The sequence below is a fragment of the Heliangelus exortis genome, chromosome 10 (assembly GCF_036169615.1).
Source record: "Heliangelus exortis chromosome 10, bHelExo1.hap1, whole genome shotgun sequence".
NCBI lineage: Eukaryota > Metazoa > Chordata > Aves > Apodiformes > Trochilidae > Heliangelus > Heliangelus exortis.
In genome coordinates, this window is record NC_092431.1 from 17837627 (window position 1) to 17851863 (window position 14237).

Consider the following 14237-nt stretch of genomic DNA (forward strand, 5'->3'; position numbering starts at 1 on the left):
CAAAGGTGATGCTAGTAAACTTAGAAAAAAATGTTGATCTTTTGTCTTTATTATGTCTCTTATCATTCTCAGGCAAGAAGCATTTCAACAACTCATTTTGAAAGGGCAGATCCTTTGGTGGCAGATCCTTTTACAGGAAGCTGAACATGAGCCAGCAGTGTGCCCAGGTGGCCAAGAAGGCCAATGGCATCCTGGGTTGGCTCAGGAACAGCGTGGCCAGCAGGTCCAGGGAAGGGATTCTGCCCCTGTGCTCAGCCCTGGGGAGGCCACAGCTTGAGTCCTGTGTCCAGTTCTGGGCCCCTCAGCTCAGGAAGGAGATTGAGGTGCTGGAGTAGGTCCAAAGGAGGCAACTGGGCTGGTGAAGGGACTTGAGCACCGACCCTATGAAGAGAGGCTGAGGGAGCTGGGGGTGTTGAGGCTGGAGAAGAGGAGGCTCAGGGGAGACCTCATCACTCTCTCCAACTCCCTGAAAGGAGGTTGGAGCCAGGGGGGGGTTGGGCTCTTTTCCCAGACGACTTTCAACAAGACAAGAGGACACAGTCTTAAGTTGTGCCAGGGGAGATTTAGGCTGGATATCAGAAAGAATTTTTTTACAGAGAGGGTGATCAGGCAATGGAATGGACTGCCCGGTGAGGTGGTGGATTCTCCATCCCTGGAGACATTTAAAAAGAGCCTGGATGTGGCACTCAGTGCCATGGGCTGGCAACCGCACCAGTGGATCAAGGGTTGGACTTGATGATCTCTGAGGTCCCTTCCAACCCAGCCAATTCTATGATTCTATGATTCTAAAACAAGGTGCAATTATATCATTTGTTACATCTGAATTTTGTGAATTTTCTACACCTGGGAAACTATGGGTTGTATTTTGTCTGAACTATGCAGCCCTCATCTAAAAGGTTTAATTAACTTTTCTTTCCTCTGTCAATATTGTTCTATCATATTGGCCATATGGGCTCCCTCTCTAGATACAATTCCCACGTAAATTATTAGCTAGTTTTAGGCAGACTTTCCTGGTAGCCTGGTGAATATGGATGTTGTGTTGTTGTTATTCATGCCTAGATGAAAGCCATTAGCAAAAGTGATGGAGATTAAAGGCTGTATTTTATTAACAGCCTGTTAAGTCTGTCTTAGACTCCCCTGGGTGAAGGAGAGGATGATTCCAAGAGGACTTTGGATGCTTCGTGCAAGGTGAGAGAGCAAAATGTATGGATGAAACATCCATGTATATAAAAAGGGAACCACAGTGGGACTCTGGAGCTGTACTGGAGGTCTTTACTTTTCATGAGGAGCTGGGAACCAGTTGGGTTTGTAGGAGACCTACACAGCTTGCTCATGGAAATGGAGACTCATGTACTAGCAGGGAGAGGGATGGAGTTTTGTGAAGAGAACTCTATGGGCATGATCTTGTTTCTTTCTTGCCCCAAAGATTCTTCATAATTAAACATAGATCTGTGTTCTATCATTTTAAAGGCACTGTAGAATCATACCTGTAGCTTGCCTGTATTTGAGTCCTGTGGTGAGAAACATGTTATTTGGTGATGGCCTGATATTTTACTGGTGAAGTTAGGCCTTTGGATAAGAGATGCCCTGTAAATATACTGATTTCTTGCTGTCATCACGTTTGCTTCTTAAGGAAGAACAGAAAGGAGCAGCAGCAGGCAGAGGAACTCTGGCCAGCTTAAAAGAAAGCTGTGTAATGGAATTAACTGTCAGAGCACAGTGAGTTTAGCGATTTCCTCTTGTGAATTATTTTCACCGGGGTGAAGGACATTAATGTAAAAGTTAATTTGGTCATAAAATATCAGTTCATCTTTCTGAAGGTTTCATTACTCCGAGCAGAGGTTGAGCAGTACCTATCAGCTTCTGGCTGCCTTTTAAAAGAGGTGGCAAAAACTCTCAGAGGGGGTTGAGGGTCGGGGATGTGTGGGGACAGCATCTCCTCCCACCACTCCCCTGAGCCTTTTGTTTGACTTCATAGCCACAGCATCACTTGAGGTAGCCACGTGGTAGCCCAGTTTTGATGAATATTGATAAGAAGCAGATGAGCAGATTGCTGTCTGCAGAGGATTGTCATGAAAGCAGGAGATAAACACTCAGGAATGTCTTCAGGTTTGGTACTGAAATGATTCTTCAAGGTCAGGGTTTTGTAGTGCATCAGGCAACATCATGTCAAGGACACAATTACAGGAGGATCAGGTCTTTAGATTTAAAACACTGTGGCTAAACCTGCCTGGTAGTTGGTTCACATTTTTCTTAATATCAGGACCATATAACTATTTTCTAATTAAAATTATTTAATAGTGACCTGAGAAGGAATTTGGCTCGGAGTTGAGTGGAGATGTACAGGATGCTTTAGCTAAACCCCAGCATGTGCTGCAGCTCCTGTTCTAACTATCAGCCTATCAGTGCTTGTGAGTCCAGTCAAGGCAGACTTCAAAACCACTCATTTTTGCTCAGCCTTGCATGTATGAAGTGAGGTACAACACCAAAATATTCAACAGCCCTCTTCACCTTCTTCTTTTGTTTTTTTTTTCCAGTGTTAATTTATCATCGCTGGGAGTCCACAGCTATGTTGCCTTTTAGTAAACACATCTCAGAGGCTCTATTTAAATATTTTTCTGACTTAGAAAGTCAAGACAGACCAGTGGGGATGGGGACAGGAGGTTAGGGTTGGGGAGGTTCATTCAGTTGAGAGTAATTTTTGCTGTCTGTACCACTCAGCAAAACCTCACAGACTTCTTGTTCCACAGGTGTAATTGTACAGAGATGCCTGGTGTTGCTCTGACACTTTCTGAGTATCAATAATAGAAAAGGTCTTTTTTTAAGTCAGAAAAACATTCAAGTAAAAGAAGGTACGTATGGATTTCAGAGAATATCTCCAGCTCTGGGCCAGAGTAATTTTATTCTGGATAGGTTACACCCTGGTTGCCACACGGGTGTAAAATCTTCCATCAGGTTGCACTTCACAAACTTCATGCCTTCATCTGCTCTTATCACACAGGGTATTAGAAGACAAGTTTTGCAAACAGGGATGGATACAATGTAAACAGTGCAGGCTATCAAATCAGCCACTAAGGAATTCTGAAATAGGACATTGTGTTCTGCATTCTTGGGAGGTGTTGTATCCTTCTGCTTTAAGTCAGCACACTTACAAATCAAAAGGAATATTTTTGTTTGGGTTTTTTTTTTCAAGACAATAAGCTTGTAAAAGTAGTAAGAGTAGAATCCAACTCTGGCTATACAATTGGCTAATATAAATTTGTATAAACTTGCCAGTACTTTATTTCAGACAACAAAGTGTTTCAGATTATTTTTTCATACACGAAACATTATAAAAATGCACCCAATGTATTAGTTTCACACTTTCAGTAAAAGCCAGCATTTTAAAAAGATGTGCCTTGTTAGGAAATGACAGCTGCCAGTGCATTTCTGTTTTAATGAACTTTGACAGCAAGGAACAGTGCTGTGTGTTTAGTGCATGCTAATAAAGCAGTAATCAGAGCAGTAAATTCACAGGGTGTTCAAAGTTGGTCTGACTGACACTGGATGACAGGAACCTACTTGCAGAACAGCAGTTTACTAAGGTGGTGACAGGAGTGTATTGAAAGTGTCATTTGCAGCTTTAACCTGTAAACTGAGGTAGATTTATACTTGTTGGAAAGTCACCCAGGTGGGTATTCTTTCCTCCCAGTTCCTCACTCACCACTTACCAGTTTAAGGCACTTACAAGCCATGCTGTGGCTGAGATGGTCTTGCAGATTCTGAGATACACTTCAAGGGCATGTAATCCAATCAAATGTGATTATTATTATTATTATTATTATTATGGCAAATACTGTTTCTGAGGCTGCATCCAGAACCAGTCACTTGATACCCTTCCCCACTTGCATTCATGTCCAGCCACTTATTGCATTTAATTTTGATAAATGCATGCATGTTGCTCTTTTCTACATGAGGAACTTTTTTAAAAATTTGATCTGCTCTCTGAAAATGAGTGACTTGTTTGTAACATCTGGTGTGCCTGTCTTAAAATAGAGCCACTTTCCTTCATATGTGTCCGTCCTACTCTCAGATTTCCTGTCATGTGCCTGTCTAGACTTGGAGAACATTTGCTTACTAAATCAAAGAAAAAAAAAATCTGCTGCTTAAGACTACTTCAAATACTCCTTAAAGTTTAATTCTCTTACGATTGCTGTAAAACCAGGCAGTGACTGGGCAGTGAGTGAGCCCACCTGTATTTTCCTGGTGTGTCCTCTTCCATTTCCCTCTCTCTTTCAGCTGACATCTTAGCATAGAATAATAGAATTGGCTGGGTTGGAAGGGACCTCAGAGATCATCAAGTCCAACCCTTGATCCACTCCCGCTGCAGTTCCCAGCCCATGGCACTGAGTGCCACATCCAGGCTCTTTTGAAATATCTCCAGGGATGGAGAACCCACCCCTTCCCTGGGCAGCCCATTCCAGTGTCTGATCACCCTCTCTGTAAAGAAATTCTTTCTAATGTCCAACCTAAACCTCCCCTGGCACAACTTGAGACCTCTTGTGCCCTCTTGTCTTGCTGAGAGTTGCCTGGGAAAAGAGCCCAACCCCCCCCTGGCTCCAACCTCCTTTCAGGGAGTTGGAGAGAGTGATGAGGTCTCCCCTGAGCCTCCTCTTCTCCAGCCTCAACACCCCCAGCTCCCTCAGCCCTTCCTCACAGGACTTGTGCTGGATCCCTTCACAGCCTCCTTGCTCTTCTCTGGACCTGCTCCAGCACCTCAATCTCCTTCCTGAGCTGAGGGGCCCAGAACTGGACACAGGACTCAAGCTGTGGCCTCCCCAGGGCTGAGCACAGGGGCAGAATCCCTTCCCTGGACCTGCTGGCCACGCTGTTCCTGAGCCAGCCCAGGATGCCATTGGCCTTCTTGGCCACCTGGGCACACTGCTGGCTCCTGTTCAGCTTCCTGGCAATCCAGAGTACAAGGCATAATCTCAAAAACCCAACAATTTATGAGCAAACCCAAGTTTGGTGTTTGTCAGTTTCCTGCTGCCTGCCTCGTGGTCTGTCCATACCCAAAACGCTCCCCAAAGTGCCTGAACAGGGCTGCTGAGCTCAGTGTCAGTCAGTCAGCAGTCAGATACTAAAAAGCTGATAATGAGAAGGACAAAGTCCATGCATGTAAATGTATTTTTTTCCCAGTCCCATGCTTTATCAAATATTACTGACATTTGGATACAGATGCCTCATTTGAAAACCAGGCATTTCCTCTGGTCACATCCCTGCTTTCTAAAGCTCTGAGCTCGTTGTATGAGACCCACAGAAATCCTCAGTGGGATTTCAATCATCTGTGTTTTGCTTATTCTTGGACATTGTCTGCTTAAGCTGGAGCTGTGCTGGCTTTTCATTAGTACAAATCTTCTGGAAGGTTATTGCTGGTGGTATCCGTGGCTGTAGTCTGGAGAAATGAATTATTTAATGCTTATAATGCTTATAATGGACTTGATGATCAATAATACTTGTAATAATACAATAGGAGAGAAGCCTCAGTTAAGAGGTACCTCATGTATGGAAAAAAGTTTCTGGAGAAGGAAGAGAGTTTTGGGCATTTTTTTTTTCTGCTATAAAATGGGCTTTTTAGTCCCAGTGACTTCTGTAAAAGTCCCAGTGACTTTTATAGAATTCTGCCCAGATCTTAGTTTTATCATGATTCTTAAATAGCTGGTGTTTTCTTTAAAAAAATTTTGAAATTATGTGAGATTTTTTTTTTTCCTAAATGCAAGAGTGGTGATAAGGAATGAAAGTTTAAAAGACTGATAGCTGTGAGCCCTGGCAGAAGTTGACCCCAAATAAGAAGTATCTGAATGTCTGAAGGAAAAATTGCATTACTCTAAGTCTTATTCCTTGAGTCACAACACTTCAATGGTGCAGGACCTACTTTATTCCTGTATCTCACTCTGTAAAAATCTTTTATCAAGCTTGGGTACTTTTATGGGGTTTTTAATGTTTTGTTGTTGTGGGTTGCTTTTTAAAAAATATTTATTTTACTTTGTTTTCTTTTTTAAATTCAGATTATGGAAAGGGTTGTTATATGAAGTATTATCTCTTGTGTTTGAGCAGCTTCCCTTGCCCCCTCTCCTGGGTGGGAATCACATCCCACTGGGGTGAAGGTTTCCAGAGCCCAAGTTTCCCAGATCAAAAGATGTGAGAAAGTAGAAGGGGAACAGATAAAACAATAAGTGGAGACTCCATCCCTGGAAGTTTTTAAGGCCAGGTTGGACAAGGCTCTGAGCCCTGGTGGGAGGTGTCCATGCCCATGGCAGGGGGTTGGAACTGGGTGATCTTAAAGGTCCCTTCCAACCCTGAAAATTCTATGATTCCAAGTGTAGTGAATGAATTTCATTTCCAAGCCAAGTAAACTACTCAAGAAGGAAGGAATGAAGCTGTTACAGTTATGCCAAACCCAAAGACTCAAAAATGCTCTGCCATAAATTGTTCAGCTTCCAAAAAAAAAAGGGAAAAAAAAAAAAAAGGAATTGTTTTATTAGCCTGCACATTCTTTAGCCATGAGCATTAATGCTTCTAACATCTCTTCAGACCCAGGCAAAAAATTTTTTTTTCCAGAGAGCACCAAAGCTGGGATGTTATCAGTTCAAGAGTCAAGACAGGAATAAATACCCTGTTACATTAACAGAGACCAGAACAAAATCTGAGGAGCTGTAACAAGACCTCATTCAGTGAGAGCCCATGGTCTCCTCTGATGCACTTGAGGAAATGCAGTTTTAGGCACTGATGCTGAACTGACCTTTGATGTAGTTTTGCAGGATTAATCACAGAAGAGCTTTGTACCCATCCAAACAAAAGTCAGCCATGAACACTACTGACTTTTTGGGTCTTAAGGAAGAATTTTTCTGTCAACTAAAGCCAAGTTGTAACATCTCTTTCCCCCCTTTTTTGTGTCTTTCTACTGCACACTTTTCCCCTCAGTGTCCTTATCCCAGCTTCACACCTCCTCAGCACTGCTCCATCCCATTTTCTGCATCCCTTTTTCTTCCCTCTCTGCCCTCTTGATTTGATCCTCTTTCTGGCATAAATCACTTAGTGCAATTCCTGACTCCTGCTGAGTTCTGGCAGGACTGGTACAGTAGGCTGCCTCCCATGGGGGCAAAATATTATTATTATTATTATTATTATTATTATTATTATTATTATTATTATTATTATTATTATTATTTGTTATTAATTGTTATTTATTGTTATTGTTATTATTTTATCAGCAGTAGCTCACATCTATGCTGTGGCTCACAGCTCTCTACTCTTTAGTCATAAATATAAGGCAAGAGTCTAGAACTTATTCTGGGGGGCAAGGATGGGTGGGAAACCTGGCCTTATTTTTAGGAAAATTATCCTAAACAACTGCACATGGAATAACACCTTCATGTTGGAAAATGAAGCATTGGTTTATAATTATATTAGAATGAGTTTTGTCCTTTGGAATGAAATGCAATGACTTCAGAGGAGGCATCCAATGGATCAGTTTCAGAAAGAAAATGAAGATGGAGTGTGCAAGTACAAGAAATTAATGGATAAACAGCTTTCCTGAGGTCCCCAAATCCTTTGTTGAAAGACTTATTAGTTCTCTGCATTCAACCAGTTTATGAGGAGCCAGATTCTAAGGTTTGTTTGGTGGTTTGTTTTTTTTTTTTTTTTTTTTTTTTTTACAAAGTCTAAGGAAGAATTGTGGTTTTAAAAACAAACAAAAAACACACACACAAAAAAACCAAACCAAACCAAAAGCCAACCAACTAAACAGAAAACCACCTAAGCAGCCTCTCAGAATATGACTCTTAACACTTTTTTCTCATTAATTAAATCAAACTGTCAGGAGGTGTATTTGCCTTACAAAGGGAAAAAGAAATAATTTTCCTTAACACTTGTTTCACAAGGTCCCCTTCATCTTTGGCTTTCCCAACACACTTCAGTCCCTTTCCCTGTGCCAGCTTCCCATGGGGTGGTACTTCCCCACTCCAGCAGTGTTCTGGATCAACAGCCAGACTTCAGTGATGAACCTGACATTCATTAATGCTAATTATTCATGTTCTCTGTGTTGTATGCTTTGCATGTGTATGGAAACCAGATCTCTGCAGCTATTTTGTTTGATTAGCTGAGGGTGCTACCTACATATTTCCTAAAATACATTGCTTTGTATGCAAATCATCCTCCCTGCTGCAAGCATGAAGACATTGTGAAGCCTTTTTGTAGTGTCCAAAAATCAGTGTCCAGAAATGTCACTCAGATTGGGGCTGGTTCCAGGGGCTACTGCATGAAGTGCCAGATTTAACATAGATTCTCATCCCCAGCTCCATGGCAAACATAGAATCCTAGAATTGGATGGGTTGGAAGGGACCTCAGAGCTCATCAAGTCCAACCCTTGATCCACTCCCGCTGCAGTTCCCAGCCCATGGCACTGAGTGCCACATCCAGGCTCTTTTGAAATATCTCCAGGGATGGAGAATCCACCCCTTCCCTGGGCAGCCCATTCCAATGGCTGATCACCCTCTCCAGAAAGAAATTCTTTCTAATGTCCAACCTAAACCTCCCCTGGCACAACTTGAGACCTCTTGTGCCCTCTTGTCTTGCTGAGAGTTGCCTGGGAAAAGAGCCCAACCCCCCCCTGGCTCCAACCTCCTTTCAGGGAGTTGTAGAGAGTGATGAGGTCTCCCCTGAGCCTCCTCTTCTCCAGCCTCAACACCCCCAGCTCCCTCAGCCTCTCCTCACAGGATCTGTGCTGGATCCCTTCACCAGCCTTGTTGCCCCAAACATGGCATGGGATGTGTGTTTTTCTGTGGGTGGGATCTTTTAGATAAGATTTAAACCCATGATTTTTTAATTTTTTTATTTTTCTAAATTTTTATCACTGATAGTTGCTCTGATTTCAAATGAGATTCATTGTAGTTTATCTGCCTTCTGTCTTTCACCTGATTTTTAATGACCTTATACAAGCTGTATTTATTTACAGTTAGAAATGGCAGGCACAGCTTCTGTTTTGCTATTCCATTTACTTTTCAGTTAAGTCTACAACTTTGTAAATTTGTCTCTTCCAAGGTGGACCTTACATAGGAAACAGGTTATAAGATCCAATACCTGACTTCACTCCTCCTGCTATGTTTGTAACTGAAGAATATTGATGTCTGATCCAAAGGAGGGCAGTGTTATCTTTTTTTTAAAGGGAAGAATCTCCTTTTGTTTGTTTGAAAAAGAAGTGATTGAGACTTCTCAACCTTTTTTATTTTTTTTTTAACTGAAGTTTCTGTGATAGTTGTTGTTTGAGTCATCAGAGAGCATAGTTAGCATCCAATAACCAGCAGCTCATGGACAAATTTTACATTTTACTCACCCTGATTGTACAGAATTTAAACTATAGGTGAGGCAATGGGTCTTCTCATATGGTCACAGAGAAACTCCCAAAAGTGAGTTAAGGTAACACATCCTGCAAGTTGTGGAATGCATCAACCATCAGGCTGGCTTGGAAAGTCCAAGAGTAGCTCAGTTTTCATAAGTATTGTTAATTTTTAATTTTTTTTTCTACAGAACATATTTCTGAGTAGAATAGAAAGTGGAACTAAACAAATCTATAATATCTTCTGGGTTTGGAAGGGATGTTTGCTTCATTCCAGGAGTGCCAGAGTAATAAAATTCAGCAATAAGTTCTTACACAGACCAAATAAGCCAAACCTCAGCATTTCTAGTTCTGCTTTTTGCTGTTGTTCACTCCTAATTTTAGCACCTTGATGATGTGAATCCACTATCTACAGCACACATCCCTAATTTAAATTATTTTTGTGTGGTGAGGTTCAAGCAAGCAATCCAATTGTCATATGTGCACACAGATTTGAAGAGTTGGGCCTTGAGGTAGATGAATAAATGATAGAAATTCATGTTTTTCTGTGGCTAAGAAATAAGCATAGCAACTAAGGAGGTGTCACTCTGATGATGGCAGGACACAAGAAGCTGAGTTTCTGTGTAAGGCCATGGTCACTGGGTCAGATGAAGAGCATGGATTTAAGAGGTGAGTTAGTGGGGTCACACACACGTTGAATTTCTCCCTCTCTCTGTCTCAGAGTGTCCATTGAAGCAAAGCACTGAACATTCCACAATTCATGGTCTCTAAACCCATATTTCTTGTAGGATTGTTTCAGTTGTACCTCCTCATGTTGAAGCCTCCTCGTGCTGAAGCCTGGCAGCAGAACTGGGAATTTATTGAGACTTTCCCACGTCTCAGTCAATACCAACTCCATCATGAGCCTTGGGAAAAAAAACTGTTTGTGAGGAGGGATTGGAGGAATGTGAGGGTTTAGCTTAGAAAAGCCACATGTTTCTGGGGATTTGGACTATGTAGGTAGTAAGGATGAAGAAGAGTTATATGGAGTGGTGTGCTAGAAGTAAAAGGGTGAAATCTAAAGGGGAAAAAAATTAATTATCCACGTCAGGCAGAAGAGCTGTAGCCAGGCTATTGCAAACTGGCTTGATCACCAGAAACTCCTGAGAGCAAGGCTGGATGAGATGATGGAAAAGGGCTTCTAGGGAGAGCTGGACTGAACTGAGCAACTGGGTGTATGAAATTCCTTCATCTGAAACAGAGAATAAAGAGAAGCTCTAAATGGACAGGTGAGATGCTTTCCTCAAATACTTCAACTCATGAGACACAGGGGAGAAGAAAAAGATTTGTAATGCTGAGTTTCGCTGTACCATAGCTGCATTCATAGTAAAACTTGACTCAGGATTACACCTAGAGTGCAGTGATGTGTGGGGTCTGGCCTACAACAGGACTGGCAAAATGCTTTTTCTTAATTTTTAAACTAAAATATTTCTGGTTTCTGATAAAATACGTTTTTAAATAACATTTTGCCAGAAATGCTTCCTAGAAATACTCTGTCATCCTTTAGAAATGAGACAGTGTGCCAGCAGAATTTATGTAAACTCCTTACAACTGTGGCTTGAGTTTACCAGCAGCTCCTCAGGCTCTGCCCTGCTCTATTTTCTCAAAGAAAGTGTGAAGCCCTTTAGTTTTGTTGTTATTTATGTTGTGTACCTGATCCTTAGCTGGGGGTTTTGCTGTGTTTGTTTAGTTCCCCTTTCTATTCTACTCAGAAATACGTTCTGTGGGGAAAAAAAAAAAAAAAAATTAAAAAATACAGAACAAAAAGATGACTGCTCCAAAGAGGCTGCGATTAAGATGAACTAAAAAGAGAAGGAAACATGAGGAAGCAGTAGGATGATGCTGGCAAAATGCCAGGCAGTATTTTCAGGGTGCTGACAGTCTGACTGTTGTCACAGCTTTTCTTTGGGGCATCAGGAGAAAAAGAGGGCTCTGAAGGGAATTGTGGAGGAAGATAATAGGGCAAAACTGCCAAGATGTTGTGCCTCTCTTTAGCCATCTCCTGATCTCCAGGGGAAGCAGGGCAGAAAGCTGAGGAATGCAGTGCCTGGGCATGCAAGCTGGCATCACAGTGGGATCAGAATGGAGCAGCCCAGGCACAAAAAACTGGGGGAGGAAAAGAACTGGGAAGCCAAAGGAATCTGGGCCCCTCAGCTCAGGAAGGAGATTGAGGTGCTGGAGCAGGTCCAGAGGAGAGCAAGGAGGCTGTGAAGGGATCCAGCACAAGTCCTGTGAGGAAGGGCTGAGGGAGCTGGGGGTGTTGAGGCTGGAGAAGAGGAGGCTCAGGGGAGACCTCATCACTCTCTCCAACTCCCTGAAAGGAGGTTGGAGCCAGGGGGGGGTTGGGCTCTTTTCCCAGGCAACTCTCAGCAAGACAAGAGGGCACAAGAGGTCTCAAGTTGTGCCAGGGGAGGTTTAGGTTGGACATTAGAAAGAATTTCTTTCCAGAGAGGGTGATCAGCCATTGGAATGGGCTGCCCAGGGAAGGGGTGGATTCTCCATCCCTGGAGATATTTCAAAAGAGCCTGGATGTGGCACTCAGTGCCATGGGCTGGGAACTGCAGCGGGAGTGGATCAAGGGTTGGACTTGATGAGCTCTGAGGTCCCTTCCAACCCAGCCAATTCTATGATTTTAAGTAAAACTTTGTTAGAATGCTGAGAGAATCTGGCAAACAAGTGTGCACAGACTTTGCTCCTCTCTGGAAGTTCTAAGGGTGGTAATGAGACCTTTTCTTTTGATGCTCAATCCCTGAAGTAAAGCTTAATTTATTTATTTATTTATAAATTCATTTATACTGTTCAAAAGATAGATAATTCTGTCTCAGTATTGTACCTCACAGATAAAAAAATTTAAATCCTAGCTGAAGTGTGTTGTGTTACAGATTTTTCTCCTGTGTTTTCCAAACAATCTTTTCTGTGGAATCAAATGCTAGGTGATATGAAGGCTGGCACAGAGCTCAGAGAACTTTGTTGGAATACTTCTTGTGAAATGTTGTTGAGATTTCATGTGGGAGAAGGATGCTGGATGCTCCAAACAGGATGGTGTTTTGGTAGCTACACCTTTGGTTGGGTGCTGAGAATGTCCTTAATTCACAAAAGCTGCAGGTACATAAAGTGAGGTTTTAGAAATACAAGAGAACAATACTGAGAGCTGGGAACCTTTGGGGTAGAGTGACTTAGCTGCTTAAAAAAAAAAAAAAAAAAAGGCAAAAAAAAAAAAAACCCCCCCAAAACCAAGGCAGCATAGTTGTTACATGGGGAAGCAAGACTTAGGCTTCCAAACAAATCCATGGCTCCTTCTGACCCTGAAGAGCACCAAGTGATGTCAAGAGAGGAATACAGAGAAAGCTGCATGGATATGAAGGAGTCAGGGGTGGAAAATTGTGCTGGGAGTGATTTCTCTCTGGGGTCAGTCATTCAGCTCAGTTTTTCAGCTATGATGCTTTCCTAGGAGTGAGATACCCAACTTGTTTGGTATCACACTGGGCATCCTACAATCCTTTTTCCAGGAAACAGTTTGACAACAGGACCTCACACTGAAACTGCAAGTCCTGTGGTTTTTTTATAGGACATTTTCAATTTTCCCAGGACATGTCCATTTTTCTGGCTGCTATAATTTCTAGCATTTGTTGCTAGACCAAATTAGGAATTAATTAGGAATTAAAGAGTACAGGTTCTGAAAACTACCTCTAATAAATGCCCATAACTGCTTGATGAAATTTAAAGACATTTTCTCCTTGTTGTACTGCCTCTGTGTGGAGTCCTGCATACACACACTGCTCCCTAAATGCAGGTGGATCATTTTCAAAAGAGGTAGATGGGAGTCATTGAGGCTGGTGGTGAACTGGAATAAATTAAATTATTCTTAAAAAGTAAAATTGAGGCTGTAGGGACAAACAGCCTTTTGCATCATGTTAATTTTTCTGTTGTTCAGGGAAAGTTCTAAAGCCTGTGATTTCATGGGAGGAAAAAAAGTTGCCCTGGAAGGCCTACACTGCAGAACACTTCTTGGGTTTCAAAATTCCTGGATTCCTGCTTAAAGGTTTATGACTTTTTCTTTGTGTAGGATGCAAAGTTACAGGTGACATGACACCTCTTTCCTGTTAGCACTATTTGGTTAAGATTTCACATTCCAAGGAGGCAGACAAGGTCTTCTGCAACCAGTAGACAATTTTGTTTTTTGTTACAATTTTCCATTACAATTTACTTTTCAAATTTCCTTTTATTTTACAATTTGCTTTTGTTACTTTCTTTGCCTGTCTGTGACTTTCACACGAGCAACACGGCTCTAAAATGCTTATTTTTAGATGTCACTTTAAATATTATTTTCCAAGACTTTATTTTTCTTAGAAAACAGATGTCTGTAATTATCTTCTTTGACCTTCGAGACTTATCAAAGTCAAATAGGTAATCATCCAATCAGACAGGCTATCATTATCAGAAGAAAAGTAATTATAATCTGAATATGTTTGAACATGATTATTACAAGCCTTAAACAGTTGCACTTCTGATTGGGGCAGAACTAAAGACATTATCACTTCATAATTCACATGATGTAACTTCACTTATCCTTGGAATTCTGGAATATGAAGAGCTAAATTTACTGAACAGTCTGGTTCTTTGAACTTGAAAAAAAATATGTAATACCCTCTTAAAAAAAAGAGATTCTCAGATTCTTTATGCTTCAATTAAGGAAATCTCTATTTAGAAACCTGAGAACTAAAACACAGCATTAGAGAAATCTCTAAAAGGGCTTAGGAGTGCAGCATGCTTTGTGTATGGAAATGCACTTGGATTAAATATTTTACTATTAATTCAATTT